The sequence below is a fragment of the Pleurodeles waltl genome, chromosome 6, assembly GCF_031143425.1.
Source record: "Pleurodeles waltl isolate 20211129_DDA chromosome 6, aPleWal1.hap1.20221129, whole genome shotgun sequence".
Taxonomy (NCBI): Eukaryota; Metazoa; Chordata; class Amphibia; order Caudata; family Salamandridae; genus Pleurodeles; species Pleurodeles waltl.
The window spans coordinates 1,312,234,705-1,312,255,497 of record NC_090445.1 but is presented as its reverse complement, the minus strand read 5'-3'; positions in this window follow the sequence as shown (position 1 = coordinate 1,312,255,497).

The following is a 20,793-nucleotide window of genomic DNA, read 5'->3' as shown; positions in this document are numbered from 1 at the left end:
TGGATTCCTTGTCTGGGTCAGTTTGACAGTTGGGCTGGTTGCACCTCACACTAGACAGAGACACAAAGGGAGATGGGGCGGAGCCTGTATATCCTGATGAGCCATCTGTGCTTGGAGGGAGGGGAGAAGTGGTCACTCACACCTGAAAGGGCTGTGCCTGCCCTCACACAGTGCAGTCTCCAACCCCCTGGTGAGTGTCTGGGGCCTGGCCTGGGAAAGGCAGGATTTCACATTCAAAAGAGACTTTTCTTTGAAGTAGGCCTACTTCAAAGGAGAAATTGGGTGTAAGAAGGGCACCCAAAACCACAGACTTTAGAACACTTCTGGAAACAAGAGGAACCTGTGCCTGGAGAAGAGCTGAGGAGTTGAGGAAGAAGAGCTGCCCTGCCTGTGACTGTGCTTTGTGGAGCTATCCTGCAGTTGCTGCTTCTGCCCGATTAAGAGGGCAAAGACTGGACTTTCTGTGCCTTCCATCTTGAGATGAAATCTCCAAGGGCTTGATTTAGAGCTTGTCTCCTGTTGTTTGAAGTCTAAGAGACAGCAAAGACTTGTCTCTGCCAGCACCTGGAGTCTCTGGAGAGACTCCTGTTCTGACAAGTGGTGCCCTATCCAGTCCCTGGGCCCTTGGAAGGAAAGCTGTGGTGGCCATCCATTTCCTGGGACCCTGAAAGGAGAATCTGGCAGCCTAAGAGGAGGAAATCCACGCACAGGACGCCGTGTAGGGAGAAGAACGACGCAACTCCAATCTGCAGCTGAAGAAATGATGCGCTGCCGGCTCTGCGGCTGAAAATCGACGCACTCCGGAAGCGCGACCGAAGAATCGACTCACAGAGCTGGAGAAACGAAACACAGCATTGCTGACGGAGGCTGGGAGATCCCAACCCACGCTGCGTGGTTTTCGGATCATCGTGCAGGTGGATTTCCGACGCAAACAGCGCTAGGCGTGTAAAAACAACGCAAGGCCTGCCCAGACCCAAGAGTGCTGACCGGATTGACGCATCGCTCTCCTACAGAGAGAAGAAACAACGCGCCCGACCCGATGAAAAGAGAAACGGCGCAAGGCCATGCTTGTGAGTGGAATTGACACATCGCAAGCCCTTTTTGAATCACACTTGCCCGTGCAGGGTTGTTTTTGACGCACCCAAGGTACTTTTTCACGCTAACACTGTTAGTGTGTGTTTTAAACTACATAAGACTCTTTTTGCTTTTTAGTTGATAACTTGACTTGTTTATTGTGGATTTTTGTCATTTTGGTCTTGTTTTGTTTAGATAATTTTTTTCTTCGAAACCTGTGTTGTGTCATTTTGTAGTGTTTTCTTTAAGTTACTGTGTGTGAGGGTACAAATACTTTACACCTTGCACTCTGAAGTTAAGCCTACTGCTATGCCAAGCTACCAAGGGGGTAAGTAGGGGTTAACTGAGGGTGATTCTCTTTTACCCTGACTAGAGTGAGGGTCCTTGTTAGAACAGGGGGAAACCTGACTGTCAACCAAAGACCCCATTTCTAACATTGGTGTCAGCAGTTGGATTTGGACTTGTATTTGTACTTGACATACAGTAATTAAGTGTACACTACTGCTTTGGGTGCAGACCACTACGTGGCCACATACTACGTGTTTGGTGATCTTTGATTTTTCTCTTTTTGCTTGAATTTTTCCCTACATCCATTTTTGTGGTAATCTTTGATTGACTTCTGAACTTCATTTGTGAACTTTTCTGCTTTTTGGAACTTTGCACTTTTGACTTTTCATCGTGTCCCAAGCTGGAGATGCATCAGTTGGAGCTGCTTTTCACCTGGAGAAATTGGAAAGCTATACCAAGGTTCAGTTAAAGCAGTTCTGTAAGAGTTTTGACTGTCCCATTTAGAGCTCATCCAAGAAGGAGGAGCTGCAAAAGGCGCTGAGGGCTTGGGTGACAGTCAAGAGCACTGAAGGACACACAGAGGATGAGGAGGATGAGGAGGAGGAAGGGCAGTCCATACACAATGGTACTGTGGGTGGGCCTGTTATGTCCAGGGAGAGGGTCTCCAGGGCAGGTAGCAGTGTCTCATCTAAGGGTCTGACACCTTAAGAATTGCAGGACAGACAGGCAAAGAGGGAGCACCAGAAGAAGTTGGAGAAAATGAGGATGGCCCTAGAAGAGAAAAAGCTTTTGTTGGCTCATGAGTGTAGCTTGAGTTAGCTGGATCAGAGGAGCCAGTCTAATAAGGATGGTGGCAGCCACATCACAGTACAGTGTGAAAGGAGGGTGCACATTCCTAAAGATCTTGTTAAGGATTACAAGAGGGAGGATGACATATACTTTTGGTTCAAGGGGTATGAGTCTGCTCTCTATATTAATCTGGTCCCTGAGGCTCATTGGGAGGCGGGTCTGTGGAAGCACTTTGAGGTAGAAGGGAGGGATACTCTGACAGCCTTAGGGGATGCTCAGAAAAGAGCTGAAGAGCTGAGGAAGAAGAGCTGCCCTGCCTGTGACTTTGCTTTGTGAAGCTATCCTGCAGTTGCTGCTTCTGCCAGAGTAAGAGGGCAAAGACTGGACTTTGTGTGGGTTATATGTCGGAACCACGGGTGCTTCAAGAACCCATGTCTCAACAACGAGGTCGGAACAACAACCTCATTCTAATCACTAATTCCTTTACCACGAATCCGTTTACAACGATTTTACCGTTGTAAACGCATTCCTTGTAAAGGCATTAGCGATCAGCATGCACGGTTCCAGCATGCTTCCCCCCTAGCCTCCCACCCCCAAAAATTACTGCAACCCCCCTATCCCCACAACTACCCCAACCCCCACCCCCAAAATTACCAGAACCCCAACCCCTTCCCCTAAAACCTTAACCACCCCAACCCCCGCCCACCCCTTAAAACTAAACCCTGACCCCCCTCCCCCTAAACCCTAATCATCCCAGCCCCCCACCCTACCCCAAAAACTAAAAATATCCCGAGTCCCCACGCTCACCCCTAAAACCTAAACACCCCAACCCTCCAACCCACCCCTTAAACCTAAACCCTGAACCCCCAAACCCTAATATATATTTTTAAAAAGCTATGACACGAACTTTACCCGCAAGACATGTTGATTTCTAATTATGAAGCCAAAGCATCCGCTGACCTGTGGGTAGGCAGCATGCCTACCAGGGTGTATACATGATCCTTTTGGCACTGATTCCAAGTAAGGAAAAAATTACTGTCTATGCACAACAGCAGTTTAAGAATTGTTTGTAAGAAATCTAACTTGATTTGCAGATTCAATGCACTGGACTCCTAGAGAGAGAACACAAACCACATTTGTTATTCTGGAACAACCTCAGATAGAGCCCCTCTGATCCTTGCTATTCCATCCTAAGATGGACACTGGGTGGTGTGACACATCTCTGTTGCTTCAGAGTAAGCACGTTATTCACTGGGCAATGAAACAAAGATTGTTCTGCGTGTGCTATGTGTAGGTTTATGATAACATTATGTTAACTTTATTATTTCTATATTTAAGCACTGTATCCTCTTTAGGTTTGATGTATAATGGTGCTTGTGCATTTCATGACACACATATTTTAGCCTGTTCATAGCCCAGGGGCCTTTGGTTCCACCTCGTTCAGCTACTGGCCACTTTGATTTAGGAACCTCAAAACAGTAGTGTGCAACATTGTCACACACATCTTGGACCAGCCCACAGGAGAATGTTTGTCCCACGTTTTTTCTATTGGTTGTTTGGGTGTATCCTTCCACTTCCATTGTGCTTTGAAAGGAACTATAGTACATCTGAAAAGTACACTCTCATTAAATTATTTATCTCATCTATACCATTGTACACACAAAACAATCTTTTTGAACAGCTTTAGTTTCATTGAGAGTTGCATTGACAGTCTCAAATAAAATAAAACATTTAAAAAATCATAAAAAAGTAATTCACATTTTTCTACCACCCTTTCTGAGCACACATCCTGGGGAAATGAAAGAGCCCATTGAGCAGTTGACTTTCCTACACTGTGAGAAACAGTATTTTACCATATTGCATCTGTGCATCTTCTAAAAACAAAGTGTACTTTAGCGCCAAAGGGCAGGTAGATCAATATTCTTTTCTGCCAAAATAGTTTTCTTTCCAATCTTTATTCGTTTTTTTAGTCATCCTTGTGTGTTTAAACAATGTCTTTAGGTTACAGTAATTCAATACAAATGGTACCTTTTCTTTGTGTCAATAAGAATGAAATTTTTCTGTGATATACATTAAAACTAAAAGGAGTTCCTATATATGTTGTAAGCACACATGGATAGTAGGGCGCACCCATTGTGTTCAAATAAAATTATATGTGATTTTTTTTAAATAAACTACTTATTGCAAGCACATAGGCACCACTTTCAGACAGTAGCATGCTATTTGTTTCTTTTTAGTTGTGTGGACTTTTGTAAAAAAATAAAAATAAAATAAAGAATAAAATAATTGTTGCACCAGGGCTTACCTATTGGCTTTGGTAACGCCTCTGAAAATTGTGTTGACCTCAGGAGGTATATGTATTGCTTTTCTCATCGCGAGTGCCACATCTGTTGCCATGCCAATGCTTGCTTTTTTATGTATTCCTGTTTCCTGGGAAAGACTCTCTGAATTGTCTAAAATGGAGTTGCTTGGAATTGGTGCAGTGGAGAAAAGGCTGATATCTTTGATGTCATAATGTTGATCTGTATATGACCAAACAGAAAACAATATATGTAAATTAATGTTGAACTAATTCAGAAAGTAGAACACTCAAAGTCCATATTGCAGTTCCTTTACTGTAGTGTTAAGAAACAATGGTGGTCATTACAACCATGGCGGACGGTGTTAAAGCGGCGGTAAGACCGCCAACAGGCCGGCGGTAAAAAAATAGCAATTATGACCGTGGCGGAAACCGCCAACAAAGACAGCCACTTTAACACTCCGACCGCCACGGCGGTATAAACAAACAGGTAACGGCCAACAGACAGGTGGAAGACAATGTACCGCCCACAGTATCTCAACCTACCAATCCGCCACCTTTTCCGGGGAGGATTCACCGCGGATAAAAAAACGGGAGAAACAGCCATTTCAAAGGGAAAACACTCCCCTCTACACACTCCACGAGGAAGGAGGGTACCATGGAGCCGGAACTCCATATCCTGCCAGCGCTAGTCTTCCTGCTCCTCTACGAGGAACATCAACACCGGCGGCAAAGACCACAGTGAGTACTGCACCTACGACATAGGGGAGGGGGGAGGCAAAAACACAGGGACACGCACACTCAACACCCCAACCCCCCAGACCCTCACCCACTACAACACACACACCAATGCATATCTATACATTACAGTAACACCCCCCAAACCCCCCCGGAAGAATGCAAAGACAAAAGGAAATGAGTGGAACCATTGTAATATATCAAAATACAGTAAGCAAATGTTGGAAAATGGGTTATTGGTAAGGGCAGGTAGGTACCTACACCTAGCAACAAGCCACCAACCTCCACCTAGGTACAGTTAGGTCTCAGTAACTTAATCCCAGCTCAACCCTTGGTAGCTTGGCAACGAGCGTCAAGGCTTAACTTAGGAGACAGTGTGTAAAGCATTCAAATATCACAAAACAGTAATCAAATAAAACACAGGAAACAGCTCTCTTTCTCTGATGGATGGGTTCTCTCCTCCTGAAAGGACCCCCCTCCTACCACTAGCTTTGGGTCTGCCCCTAGTGACTGTATCTACTGAGGACCGTTCTTCCTCATCCTCACTTGGAGATGCCTTCCCTCCCCTGAGAGGTTAGAGTTAGCATCCTCCCCTTTTTCTTCCTCCTCTGGAGCTTCCTCTGTGCCTAGATCTTGGGCCTCAGCCCATGCTGTCAGGGATTTAATCAGGATTTAATCAGGATTTGCTTCCTGAGATCAGTGGTTGCAGGCAACCCTCTTTCAATACACAACCCCCTAAGCTGTACTACTGTCAGTGTGGGTAAGCTAGCCAGATCAAGCTCCATGGTTCCCTAGTTTTGTGTCAATAAAAACTTTTTGCAAAAATTGGAAACAAGAATTTAGAAAAATTACAAAAATTCAATAATTGAAATTAATCCAAATTAATAATAATAATAAAAAACAAAAAATAAAATTAAAAATTAAAAAAATTGTTTTTTGCACTAAGACAATTTAAAGGATTTTTAATTTGTTTTACTTAAAACTGTAACGTGATACTGAACACAAGTACAGGATCCCACCGCTGCCACCAAAAATGTTGGAAAATGGATTATTGGTAAGGGCAGGTAGGTACCTACACCTAGCAACAAGCCACCAACCTCCACCTAGGTACAGTTAGGTCTCAGTAAATTAATCCCAGCTCAACCCTTGGTAGCTTGGCAACGAGCGTCAAGGCTTAACTTAGGAGACAGTGTGTAAAGCATTCAAATATCACAAAACAGTAATCAAATAAAACACAGGAAACAGTTTAAAAAACCAAAACCAATTTATAAAAATAGTTTATATTTTTATCTTTAAAATGACACAAAAACGAATAAAATCGGATAAAGGGAACCGGAGATATGAATTTTTAAAGAATTATTATTTTTCTAGCGCTTAGAAACAAAAAGCGCCAATCGGGTCATCTGGTTGCACCTCGACCGGGGCAAAGTCAAAGTTTCAGGCCGACCGCGATGGAGCCCTGCTCGGCTACAAGTCGTGGGAGGCCTCGGTTAAAAAGTTACCTTCTGACTTAGTCTTTATTTTGAAGTTTTTCTTCACCGGGACGAAACTGCCAGTTGAATCCGACCTCCTGGAGCCCTTGTCCGGATACGCGATGTGGGTTTCCTCGGTGGAGATTTTTACCTTCAGACTTAGTCGTTTTTTCGAGATGAAAATCCTTCGACCGGGGTAAACCTGGATCTTGATCCGACGTCCGTGGAGCCCTTCTCGGATACGATGGCTGGGAGGTCCCGGTCAACTTTTTACCTTCGGACTTAGTCTCTTTTTCGGAGGTTTTTCTTTACCGGGACGAACCACCAAGTCAGGCCGGGTCGCGGTTGAGGCAAGCCGGCTAGAATTTCCGCGGCGGGTCGGTCCCTCTCTGGAGCTTTTTTACAAAATTTTTCAAATCTTTTCCAAACTTCTGGGGCTTCACCCAGATGTTCTTTTAAGGTTCTTTTGGGGTCCACAGCTCACCCCAAGGGTCCAGAAGTTCTGTGATGGTCCTTGGGGGGTGCGGACTTCAACTCCCAGAATGCACCTGGCGCAACCTCCTTTTTGGCCACTGGACAGTGGTCAGCTGGTCACTTTTCAGGAGTTGGTGCAGGGGGACTCTGGATAGCAATTTTTCACCTGTAGCAAACAGGGAGTCCCTCCTTGAACCAGTTGAAGCCAGGTAAAGTCCTTCTTGTGGTGAAGCCCAAGTGTGCAGCTGGTGCAGTCCTTCTGAGTGCAGGTTCCAGGTGCAGGCCAGGGGTCCAGCAGGGTAGTCCTTCTTCTCCTTTAGTTCTTTTCTTCTTGAAATCTGGCAGGGATCTGAGGTGTGGGGGCAGGTCTGCCAGTTGTATCCTTGCTCCTGGGTGAAAAGCAGGGGGGTCCTGGTCCTCCAATCAGGTACAGGGTCGTCCCCCTGTGATGACCACTTCCTGGGAAGTGCGGCAAAAATCCATCCCAAAAGGCAACAGTCTCTAAAAATCCAACATGGCTGAATCTGATTTTTGGAGGTTACATCTGGCTAAGCCCACCCACTGGTGTGGCTAAAAATCATAAACACACCCCTCTCCTGCCCTCTCCTAATCTAATCAAGGGGGCACCTAGTTGTCTGGGGTTGCAGGATGTGGGGGTGTTGCTGGGTGCTCCAGATGTCCTTCTCTGCCTTTGAAGACCAGTTTGGCAGCCCTCCCCCTTCCTGCCTCACCATCTGCTGAGGGGAGATTCTCTCACCCAAGCACATTCCTTTGTGTGAAGCCAGGCCACTTCACACCTCATCAAGGCAGCTTGGCGAAAGCTGCTGCAGGCTGGCCAATCAGAGCACAGCAGCAAAAACAATGCAGAGCTGAAATTGGCAACTTTTTAGGTAAAGTCTAAACTTTTTACCTGAACAAGTTATATTAAATCCAACAACTGGAAGTTGTGGGATTTATTACAACAATTAATTTGATACCAAATTATTGGTATGCAACATTTAAGGAGACTTTAAAATTTTAAATAAAGTCTCCCCATTCTAGCCTATGAAGGCCATTTACTTCAATGAGGGAAAAACGAATTTGGCTGTTTTTACCTCACCAGGGCTTATAAATCTATTTTTATAAAGTCCCTGCTTATAGTTACATGGCACCCAGCCCTAGGGGCACATAGGGCACACCTTAGGGGTGACTTATATGTAAAAATAAGGTAGTTTAAGACTTTGGAAGTACTTTTAATTCCAAAGTCGAATTTGCATATAACTTTAATTTAAAAGCAGCCAGCAAGGCAGGCTTGCTTTTAAAATGACACTGGGCACTTCAGCAGTGCACCTAGGTGTGCACCACCTATGCTGTGGTCCCTTAACCTACATGCCCTACCATATACTAGGGACTTATAGGTAGGTTAACTTAGCCAATTATAATTAGCCTAATTTGCATATCCATTTTACACAGAGCACTGGCCCTGGGACTGGTAAGCAGTACCCAGGGCACAGCCAATAGTCAGTAACCACCAGTACCTATCCAAAAAGTGTGGGGGTGATCAGGCAAAAAAGGAGGACTTTCCTACACTGCCCCCCCTCAGATGAAAGGTGATGGGTACTAACCTACACCCTGGTAGTCCTCATCAGCTAAGTGGAAAAACCTGGAAAGGCCATCTGCATTGGCATGAGCAGTCCCAGGTCTGTGCTCCACTGTGAAGTCCATCCCCTGTAGGGAAATGGACCACCTTAACAGTTTTGGGTTCTCCCCCCTCATCTGCATCAACCACCTGAGAGGTCTGTGGTCAGTTTGTACACGGAAGTGAGTGCCAAACAAGTAAGGCCTCAACTTCTTCAGGGACCAGACCACAGCAAAGGCCTCCCTCTCAATGGCACTCCATTTTTTCTCTCTGGGGAGTAGTCGCCTGCTGATGAAGGCAACTGGGTGATCATGGCCCTCTTCATTAACTTGTGCTAACACTGCCCCAATCCCTTCCTCTGAAGCATCTGTTTGCACTACAAACTCCTTGCTATAGTCAGGGGCCAGTAACACTGGTGCTGAACACATAGCCTGTTTTAGGGTGTCAAAAGCTTTCTGACACTCTGGGGTCCAAATGACCTTCTTGGGCTGTTTCTTGGAGGTAAGCTCAGTCAGAGGGGCCACTATGGTCCCAAAATTCTGAACAAACCTCCTGTAGTACCCGTTCAGGACACGAAAGGCCCTGACCTGAGTCTGGGTTTTTGGAGCCTCCCAATCCAGAATAGTCTGGATCTTGGGCTGGAGAGGTTGTACATGGCCTCCACCAACAAGGTGGCCCAGGTACACAACAGAGCTTTGCTCTATCTGGCACTTGCTTGCCTTGATAGTCAGGCCTGCTTGAAGCAGGGCCTGAAGCACTTCCTTCAGGTGGACCAGGTGGTCCCTCCAGGTGGAACTAAATACAGCTATATCATCCAGATAAGCTGCACTGAAAGATTCCAACCCAGATAGGACTCTGTTCACCAACCGTTGGAAGGTGGCAGGAGCATTTTTCATGCCAAAGGGCATCACCTTGAACTGAAAGTGGCCCTCTGGTGTGGAAAATGCTGACCTCTCCTTAGCTCTTGGACTTAAGGCAATCTGCCAATATCCTGAGGTCAGATCAAATGTGCTCAGGAATTTGGCAGCCCCCAACCTGTCAATGAGCTCATCAGCTCTAGGTATGGGGTGAGCATCAGTCCTAGTGACTGCGTTTAGACCTCTGTAGTCCACACAGAATCTCAATTCTTTCTTCCCACCTTGGGGATTAGCTTTGGGCACCAGTACCACTGGACTGGACCAAGGACTATCAGAGGGCTCAATTACCTTGAGGTCCAACATCTTAGCCACTTCAGCTTTGATGTTGGCCTTGACCTGGTCAGACAGCCTGTACAGCTTGTTCTTGACAGGCAAGCTGTCACCAGTGTCAACATCATGGACACACCAATTGGTGAGTCCTGGGATCAGGGAGAACAGACTAGCAAACTGTCCCAAAACTTGCTTACAGTCTTTTTGTTGCTGATCTGTCAATTTGGGAGAGAGTACCACTCCCTCCACTGACCCATCTTTTGCCTTTGAGGACAGGAGGTCTGGCAGAGGTTCACCCTCCTCCTCCTTCCCTTCATCAGTGACCATTAGCATGGTCATGTCTGCCCTGTCCTGGTGGGGTTTCATCCTGTTTACATGCAGGATCCTGTGAGAATTCCTGGGGGTGCCAAGGTCCACCAAGTAGGTGACCTCACCTTTTTTCTCCAGAATTGGATAGGGCCCAGTCCATTTGGCCTGAAGTGCCCCAGGAGCCATAGGCTCCAAAACCCACACCAGCTGTCCTGGGTGATACTCAGGCATGGTAGCCTTTTGATCATGCCAGAGCTTCATGAGCTCCTGGCTGGCTTCCAGGTTTCTGCTTGCCTTCTTCATATACTCAGCCATGCGTGACCGCAGGCCTAGCACATAATCTGGCACATTCTCCTTGGATTCTTTGAGAGGCTTTTCCCAAGACTCTCTCACCAAGCACAATGGGCCTCTTACAGGGTGCCCAAACAGTAACTCAAAGGGGCTGAATCCAACCCCCTTCTGTGGCACCTCTCTGTAGGCAAACAGCAGGCAAGGGAGGAGGACATCCCATCTCCTCCTGAGTTTGTCAGACAAACCCATGATCATGCCCTTCAGGGTCTTATTAAATCTTTCCACCAGACCATTGGTCTGTGGGTGGTAGGGGGTGGTGAACTTATAAGTAACACCACACTCATCCCACATGGCTTTCAGATAGGCTGACATAAAGTTTGTGCCCCTATCTGAGACCACCTCCTTTGGGAATCCCACTCTGGTGAACACACCAAGTAGTGCCCTAGCCACTGTGGGAGCAGTGACTGTCCGGAGGGGTATTGCCTCAGGGTACCTGGTGGCATGGTCCACTGCCACCACAATGTACCTGTTACCTGAAGCAGTTGGGGGGTCTAGGGGACCAACAATGTCAATCCCCACCCGCTCAAAGGGAGTCCCAACCACTGGCAGTGGTATCAGGGGGGGCTTTGGTTTGCCTCCTGTCTTGCCACTGGCTTGACAGGTGACACAGGAGCTGCAAAACTCCCTGACTTTTTCTGACATTTGGGGCCAATAAAAATGGTTGACCAGCCTGTTCCAGGTCTTGGTCTGTCCCAAATGTCCAGCTAAGGGGATATCATGGCTTAAGGTAAGGAGGAATTCTCTATACTTCTGGGGGACCACTACTCTCCTAGTAGCCCCTGGTTTGAGGGCCCTTGCCTCAGTGTAGAGAACTCCATCCTCCCAGTAAACCTTGTGGGTCCCACTGGTATCCCCTTGTTCTTGCCTGGTAGCAGTCTGCCTCAGGCCCTCAAGAGTGGGACACTCTCTTTGTCCCTGGCACAAATCTTCTCTGGTGGGCCCACCTGCCCCTTGCAGTTCTGCCAAATCAGGCATAGTTTGCAGGGAAAGTGTCCCTCCCTCAGAGTTCAGATCCTCCCCCTCAGGGTTGGATTCTTCCTGACCCTCTGTACTTGTTGGGGCTGGCAATCCAGACCCAGTGCTCTTTCTCTTTTTCTTGGAGGCTTGGCCCATTGTTCCAGGGTCCAAGTGTCCAGCATTTCCCTGTTGTGCTGCCTGTGACCTGGTCACAGCACACACCCATTCAGGGAGGTCCAGCATCTGTGCATGGACCCTTCTCTCCACTTCTGACCATTCAGATGCTTCAAGATCATTTCCCAGCAGACACTCTACTGGGAGGGCAGGAGCTACAGCTACCTTTTTAGGGCCAGTCACACCTCCCCATTCCAGACTCACCATAGCCATGGGATGGAGTTTGGTTCTGCTATCTGCATAAGTCACCTGGTGGAAGACACCAGGTAAGACCTGCTCTGGAGAAACCAGCTTTTCTGTGACCATTGTCACACTGGCTCCTGTATCTCTCAGAGCTTCCACTTCAGTCCCATTGACTTTAGGCCTCTGCCTATACCTCTCCATGATGGGAGGTAAGGTGGCCATAGTTGCAATGTCCACCCCACCCACGGATACTAAGGTGACCTCTGTGTACCCTGATTCCACCCCTGGGCCAACTTCCACCCCCAACCCTACACTAGCAATCCCCTGGGATTGCCCACCAGTGGGGGGCTTCTTGGAGCAGATAGCATCTCCTCTTTTATGTCCAGGTTGATGACAATCAAAACACTTGCCGGCCTTAGCAAGCTCCTGAAACCTTCCTGCTTTAGCAGGATCATAATTCTTCCCCTGATACCCTTTCCCTTTAAAAGTGAATTGGCTCGGGGCTCCCCCTCCCTGAGAAGTTTTTGGGGACTCATGTGAGGACTCTTTGGGCTTTTTATCATCTTTCCACTGGATTCTTCCCCTGAGAAGAACCATGTCCTCCCTTTTTCTGATCACCCCCTGGGGGTTTCTGGTTAACCCTAGTTCTTAACCAGTCATCTGCTGCCTCCCCCAGCTCTCTGGGGTTGGTCAACCTAGAGTCAACTAGATACTGGCGGAGCTTCTCTTGGACACAATTAGTTAGAAGGTGCTCCCTCATAATCAAATTGTACAGCCCCTCAAAGGTACTTACCCTGTTGCCCTGTATCCAGCCCTCCAGTGCCTTTACTGAAATGTCCACAAAGTCCACCCAGGACTGGGTGCTTGTCTTTTGGGTGTTCCTAAACTTGAGCCTATACTGCTCTGGGGTCAGACCAAACTTTTTAGTCAAGCAACTCTTCATACTGGGGTATGAGTCTGCATCTTCCCCACTCATGGTTAGGAGCCTATCCCTCCCAGAGTTGGGAACTAACTCCCAAAGAAGTGAACCCCAGTACTGAGGCTTGACTCTCCTCATCTGGAGGGCCCTCTCAAAGGCCCCCAGCCACTTATCTATGTCATCCCCCTCTACATAGGCAGGAACCACCCCTTTGGGTAATCTGGGGGAAAAACCCCCACCCAGGGACACCTCAGCTTCTTTATCGCTGCCACCATCTTTTTTTTCTTTGTTTGCCCACTTTTTCTTTTCTAGGGCCAGCTTATCTGCTTCCAAAGCTATGTATGCTAGCTGGGCCTCCAGCTCTCTTTCTCTGATGGATGGGTTCTCTCCTCCTGAAAGGACCCCCTTCCTACCACTAGCTTTGGGTCTGCCCCTAGTGACTGTATCTACTGAGGACCGTTCTTCCTCATCCTCACTTGGGCTCAGATGCCTTCCCTCCCCTGAGAGGTTAGAGTTAGCATCCTCCCCTTTTTCTTCCTCCTCTGGAGCTTCCTCTGTGCCTAGCTCTTGGGCCTCAGCCCATGCTGTCAGGGATTTAATCAGGATTTGCTTCCTGAGATCAGTGGTTGCAGGCAACTCTCTTTCAATGCACAACCCCCTAAGCTGTACTACTGTCAGTGTGGGTAGGCTAGCCAGATCAAGCTCCATGGTTCCCTAGTTTTGTGTCAATAAAAACTTTTTGCAAAAATTGGAAACAAGAATTTAGAAAAATTACAAAAATTCAATAATTGAAATTAATCCAAATTAATAATAATAATAATAAAAAAATAAAAAAATTAAAAATTAAAAAAAAATTTTTTTGCACTAAGACAATTTAAAGGATTTTTAATTTGTTTTACTTAAAACTGTAACGTGATACTGAACACAAGTACAGGATCCCACCGCTGCCACCAAAAATGTTGGAAAATGGATTATTGGTAAGGGCAGGTAGGTACCTACACCTAGCAACAAGCCACCAACCTCCACCTAGGTACAGTTAGGTCTCAGTAAATTAATCCCAGCTCAACCCTTGGTAGCTTGGCAACGAGCGTCAAGGCTTAATTTAGGAGACAGTGTGTAAAGCATTCAAATATCACAAAACAGTAATCAAATAAAACACAGGAAACAGTTTAAAAAACCAAAACCAATTTATAAAAATAGTTTATATTTTTATCTTTAAAATGACACAAAAACGAATAAAATCGGATAAAGGGAACCGGAGATATGAATTTTTAAAGAATTATTATTTTTCTAGCGCTTAGAAACAAAAAGCGCCAATCGGGTCATCTGGTTGCACCTCGACCGGGGCAAAGTCAAAGTTTCAGGCCGACCGCGATGGAGCCCTGCTCGGCTACAAGTCGTGGGAGGCCTCGGTTAAAAAGTTACCTTCTGACTTAGTCTTTATTTTGAAGTTTTTCTTCACCGGGAAGAACCTGCCAGTTGAATCCGACCTCCTGGAGCCCTTGTCCGGATACGCGATGTGGGTTTCCTCTGTGGAGATTTTTACCTTCGGACTTAGTCGTTTTTTCAAGATGAAAATCCTTCGACCGGGGTAAACCTGGATCTTGATCCGACGTCCGTGGAGCCCTTCTCGGATACGATGGCTGGGAGGTCCCGGTCAACTTTTTACCTTCGGACTTAGTCTCTTTTTCGGAGGTTTTTCTTTACCGGGACGAACCACCAAGTCAGGCCGGGTCGCGGTTGAGGCAAGCCGGCTAGAATTTCCGCGGCGGGTCGGTCCCTCTCTGGAGCTTTTTTACAAAAAATTTCAAATCTTTTCCAAACTTCTGGGGCTTCACCCAGATGTTCTTTTAAGGTTCTTTTGGGGTCCACAGCTCACCCCAAGGGTCCAGAAGTTCTGTGATGGTCCTTGGGGGGTGCGGACTTCAACTCCCAGAATGCACCTGGCGCAACCTCCTTTTTGGCCACTGGACAGTGGTCAGCTGGTCACTTTTCAGGAGTTGGTGCAGGGGGACTCTGGATAGCAATTTTTCACCTGTAGCAAACAGGGAGTCCCTCCTTGAACCAGTTGAAGCCAGGCAAAGTCCTTCTTGTGGTGAAGCCCAAGTGTGCAGCTGGTGCAGTCCTTCTGAGTGCAGGTTCCAGGTGCAGGCCAGGGGTCCAGCAGGGCAGTCCTTCTTCTCCTTTAGTTATTTTCTTCTTGAAATCTGGCAGGGATCTGAGGTGTGGGGGCAGGTCTGCCAGTTTTATCCTTGCTCCTGGGTGAAAAGCAGGGGGGTCCTGGTCCTCCAATCAGGTACAGGGTTGTCCCCCTGTGATGACCACTTCCTGGGAAGTGTGGCAAAAATCCATCCCAAAAGGCAACAGTCTCTAAAAATCCAACATGGCTGAATCTGATTTTTGGAGGTTACATCTGGCTAAGCCCACCCACTGGTGTGGCTAAAAATCATAAACACACCCCTCTCCTGCCCTCTCCTAATCTAATCAAGGGGGCACCTAGTTGTCTGGGGTTGCAGGATGTGGGGGTGTTGCTGGGTGCTCCAGATGTCCTTCTCTGCCTTTGAAGACCAGTTTGGCAGCCCTCCCCCTTCCTGCCTCACCATCTGCTGAGGGGAGATTCTCTCCCCCAAGCACATTCCTTTGTGTGAAGCCAGGCCACTTCACACCTCATCAAGGCAGCTTGGCAAAAGCTGCTGCAGGCTGGCCAATCAGAGCACAGCAGCAAAAACAATGCAGAGCTGAAATTGGCAACTTTTTAGGTAAAGTCTAAACTTTTTACCTGAACAAGTTATATTAAATCCAACAACTGGAAGTTGTGGGATTTATTACAACAATTAATTTGATACCAAATTCTTGGTATGCAACATTTAAGGAGACTTTAAAATTTTAAATAAAGTCTCCCCATTCTAGCCTATGAAGGCCATTTACTTCAATGAGGGAAAAACGAATTTGGCTGTTTTTACCTCACCAGGGCTTATAAATCTATTTTTATAAAGTCCCTGCTTATAGTTACATGGCACCCAGCCCTAGGGGCACATAGGGCACACCTTAGGGGTGACTTATATGTAAAAATAAGGTAGTTTAAGACTTTGGAAGTACTTTTAATTCCAAAGTCGAATTTGCATATAACTTTAATTTAAAAGCAGCCAGCAAGGCATGCTTGCTTTTAAAATGACACTGGGCACTTCAGCAGTGCACCTAGGTGTGCACCACCTATGCTGTGGTCCCTTAACCTACATGCCCTACCATATACTAGGGACTTATAGGTAGGTTAACTTAGCCAATTATAATTAGCCTAATTTGCATATCCATTTTACACAGAGCACTGGCCCTGGGACTGGTAAGCAGTACCCAGGGCACAGCCAAGAGTCAGTAACCACCAGTACCTATCCAAAAAGTGTGGGGGTGATCAGGCAAAAAAGGAGGACTTTCCTACAGCAAATATACACATATATATATACACAATAAACAAAATATACACCACGATTAGTAGTGCAGGTATTGCACCATTCATAGTTCGTGGACCACTGGGTCCAAAATGCATGGGCGAGGCCCACACAAGATACCAGATCCAAACGGAGAGAACATGCAGGGGCATCAGATCGAAATACAACAGGCACCTCAGGGGGAAGGGAAGAGGGGGCACCTCAGCTGGATGAGTGAACCACGCCAGATCCACGAGGGGGCTCCATGCCCATTGTTGTATCCTGGGGAGTGCAAAGCCACAGTCTCTCAAGTCTCTACAGTGGGTGGCTTGCCCACTGTTCCATCCCTGGGGAGTGCAAAGCCACAGTCTCTCAAGTCCCTACAGTGGGAGGCTTGCCCACTGTTCCATCCTGGGGAGTGCAAAGCCACAGTCTCTCAAGTCTCTACAGTGGGTGGCTGCCCACTGTTCCATCCTGGGGAGTGCAAAGCCACAGTCTCTCAAGTCTCTACAGTGGGTGGCTTGCCCACTGTTCCGTCCTGGGGAGTGCAAAGCCTCAGTCTCTCAAGTCTCTACAGTGGATGGCTGGCCCACTGTACCATCCTGGGGAGTGCTAAGCCACAGTCTCTCAAGTGGATGCAAGTCTCCACTGGTTCTGGAGGGGGACTGGTGCCCAGAGTGCTTCATCCTGTGCAGGACAGACGGAGTGGATGCAAATCTCCACTGGTTCTGCAGGGGGACTGGTGCCCAGAGTGCATCACTCACCCCGTGACGGTCCCTGTTGCGTCACTGCCCCTCCCGCTCATGGGCTAGCGGTGCTTGACTTGGCGGTGCTTGCCCTGTTCAGCGGTGCTTGAGTTGCCAGTGTCAGACCTGTTCAACGGTGCTTGCCCTGTTCAGCGGTGCTTGAGTTGCCAGTGTCAGACCTGTTCAGCGGTGCTTTCCATGGCGGTCTTTGCCCTGTTCAGCGGTGCTTGCCCTGTTCAGCGGTGCTTGAGTTGCCAGTGTCAGACCTGTTCAGCGGTGCTTGCCCTGTTCAGCGGTGCTTGAGTTGCCAGTGTCAGACCTGTTCAGCTGTGCTTTCCATGGCGGTCTTTGCCCTGTTCAGCGGTGCTTGCCCTGTTCAGCGGTGCTTGAGTTGCCAGTGTCAGACCTGTTCAGCGGTGCTTTCCATGGGAGTCTTTGCCCTGTTCAGTGGTCCTTGTCAAGGCGGTCCTTCATTGCCCAGCAGGGCTGTGGCTGGCGGTCCTTCATGGGTCAGCTGGGCTGTGGCTTGCGGGGCCCTCCTGGCCAGCTGGGCTGTGGCTGGCGGTGGCCTCCTGGGCAGTGACTCTGGCGGTGGCCTCCTGGGCAGTGACTCTGGCAGTGGCCTCCTGGGCAGTGACTCTGGCGGTGGCCTCCTGGGCAGTGACGATGAGGCTGGCCTCCTGGGCAGTGACTCTGGCGGTGGCCTCCTGCGCAGTGACGATGAGGCTGGCGGTGGCCTCCTGGGCACTGAGGATGGGCCTGGCGGAGGCCTCCTGGGCAGTGACGATGGGGCTGGCGGAGGTCTCCTGGGCAGTGACGATGGGGCTGGAGGAGGCCTCCTGGCCAGCGGGGATGATGGCGGTCTTCTTCGCCGTGCTGCTCCTCCCAGACTTTGGAGATTTCTTGTGCCCCTTCCCCACCCTGGGAGGAGTCACAGCTGAGTCGACACTCCCCCCGGGACCCCTGTGAGCGGCTTTGCTGGCTGGAGTCTTCCCCCTCTCCCGCCGGGCACTGTCCAACTTCTGGTGCTTCACAGGGGGGGGGGACTGGCTGTGCTGTGGCTCCGTGATACACTGGCTGGCCTGGTGGCCGGTGCACTCCACAAACCACTGGTCCCGGAGATTTTTTGGCTGAGGTGCTAATACGGGACCTATGAGTTGGACGGGGGGGTGGTGGGAAATAGGTTAAGGGTGGACAAGAAAAGTTTTTGGGACACACTGGGACGGGTAGCTGGAGGGGGTTTGGGAGTGGAGGAAGAGGTGGTGGTTGTAGGAGGTGTAACTTTAGTGGATTTGGGTGCAGGTGCATGGGCTGGAGGCTGTCGTGAGGTGGATGGCTGTTGGGTGGGTGTGTGCCTGTGTTTGTGTATCTTCGGAGGGGGCGTCACAGACACACTGGGAGAGGACACAGGGGACGTGGAAATGGTAGTGGGGGTGGTGAGTGCACATGAGTGGGTGTGGTGGTGGGTGTGCTGGTGCGGGATGTAGTGGCTGTAGTGGTAGTGCATGCAGGTGTGAGTGTAGACGAGACTGGGAGGGAGGAGGGAGACTCAGAGGAGGGGGACACAGTGGAGGCAGTGGATGTTGGTGTGTCTGTATGTGTGTAATGTTTGCGTGAGTGCCTGTGGGATGTGTGGTGCTTATGTTTGCCTGAGCTTCTCTTGTGTGGTGAGGTGTGTGCAGGCTGGTCTGATGGTGTGCTTGGGATAGACAGAGGCACAATGGATTGGGTCTGGGTGGAGGAAGTTGGAGGGGGGAGGCTAGACACAGGGACAATGGCTGCCATCATTGCTGAAGCCAGAGTTTGAAGGGTTCGAAGGAAGGGCAGCCTGACCAGAATGAATGCCCTCCAGGAATGCATTTGTGTGTTGCAACTCCCTTTCTACACCCTGGATGGCATTCAAAATGGTAGAATGCCAAACAGTGAGGGACCTGAGGAGGTCAATGGCCTCCTCACTGAGGGCAGCAGAGGTGACAGGGGCAGGGACTGAGGTGCCTGGGGCGAAGGTGATGCCCACCCTCCTGGGTGAGCGGGCATGGGGCGAAGGCTGAGGGGCTGCTGGGAGGGCGGTGCTGGTAGGGGGGTGGCTGCTGAGCCTGTAGAAGTGGGGAGCACAGATGTTGCCACCACCACAAGGGAGCTCCCATTGGAGGATGAGTCCGTGTCTCTGGTTGCAGATCCTGTGACCGCCGTGGTTCTCCCCTCGCCCTCCGTCCCACTGGTGTATTCTGAGTCCGTAGTGTGGCCCTCCATGGCCATGTGGGATGCAGCTCCCTCGTGCTCCGGTGCCACTGTACCTCCGCCTGATGATGCTAATGCACACAAGAACAGGGAGACCACAAAAAGGGGGGGGGACGACAGAAGAAAGACAGGTTGAGTGCATGGCTTACCACTACCATTGGCGGACAATACAGACACAGCAGCCCCCTATACTACGTCGTGCTGTTGGGCTCTACAGATGCAATTCCTGGGAAATGGCCTACAAGGCTATGGACGACATCTGCACACATAGATGACACAGGGACATGAATACCTGTACTTGGCACTCTACAGAGGTGGGGTGGGGTGCCACATGGCCTGCCTTATGGAGGGGCCTAACCTAAGGAACTCGCCCTGGCCTAGGGAAAACCCACAGCCCTCTTCCCCCACCCAGACACCTTCACTGCGCGCACGTTCCGCTGAATGATAGTGTACTCACCCCCTTGTGTCTGCTGTGATGCCCTCAAGCGCCCATCCAACTCAGGGTAGGCCACCGCCAGGATCCGGAACATCAGGAGGGTCATGGTTCGACGGGCACCCCTCCCACGTTGGGAGGCCATCCCCAGCTGAGCCTCCGCCGTCTTCTTGCTCCAGCGGCGAATGTCCTCCCATCTTTTACGGCAGTGGGTGCTCCGTCTGTGGTCTACCCCCAGGGTCCGGACGTCCTTGGCGATGGCACGCCAAATATCCTTCTTCTGGTGGGCGCTGATCTACATGACATTTACAGGGGAAGAAGAGAAGTCATTACCAACTGCACCGTCAAAGTGAGTGGCCCACATCCCTACCCTTGCCATGTGGCACATGCATTCACAGTCATTCATGCACGCAGAACTGTGCCCCCTTCCTTCTTACAACAAGCACTCTCCACACAGACATAGCCCATACAACATGCTCCCTGTGTACTTACCTGTTGGTCTGGAGGACCGTGGAGTAGCGTGTACTGGGGGAGGACCCCGTCGACGAGCTTCTCCAACTCCTCTGAAGTGAAGGCAGGGGCCCTTTCCCCAGACGCACGAGCCATTGTCTCTTCCAGACCGAGGTCACAGCAGCACTTGCAGTGTAGGTTCTGTCCTGTCGAAGATCAGGTATCGAGTGATTCAACAGCTAGAAAATGGCGGTCACGTCCGCGGTGGTCACATCTGCGGTGGTGCGTACCATCACCGCCGGCGTACATCGTCATTGGCTCCTGGGACGCATAGGGTCCAATGTTAACCAATGCAGCATTGCGCCGCGGTCTTCGACCGCCGACCGCGACGGTGTACAACGCCAGTGCAGTTACCTCACATCCCATTGTCCCACTTTAGAGGTCAGGCAGCTGCCATTTCAGGGGCCCACATGGCCTAATTACCAACTGCGTCACACATACCTAGGCCTTGTCTCACAACACAAATACAGGCCACATTTTGTGTATGAATGGTGTTCTGGGTAGACTGTGGGTATATACCTCTGAGTTGTTTGACTCTGTGGTCGCTGTTGTCAATCATAGGCACCGTCCGCCGGGACATGTGAGGAGATGGCGGCATCCTCCAGT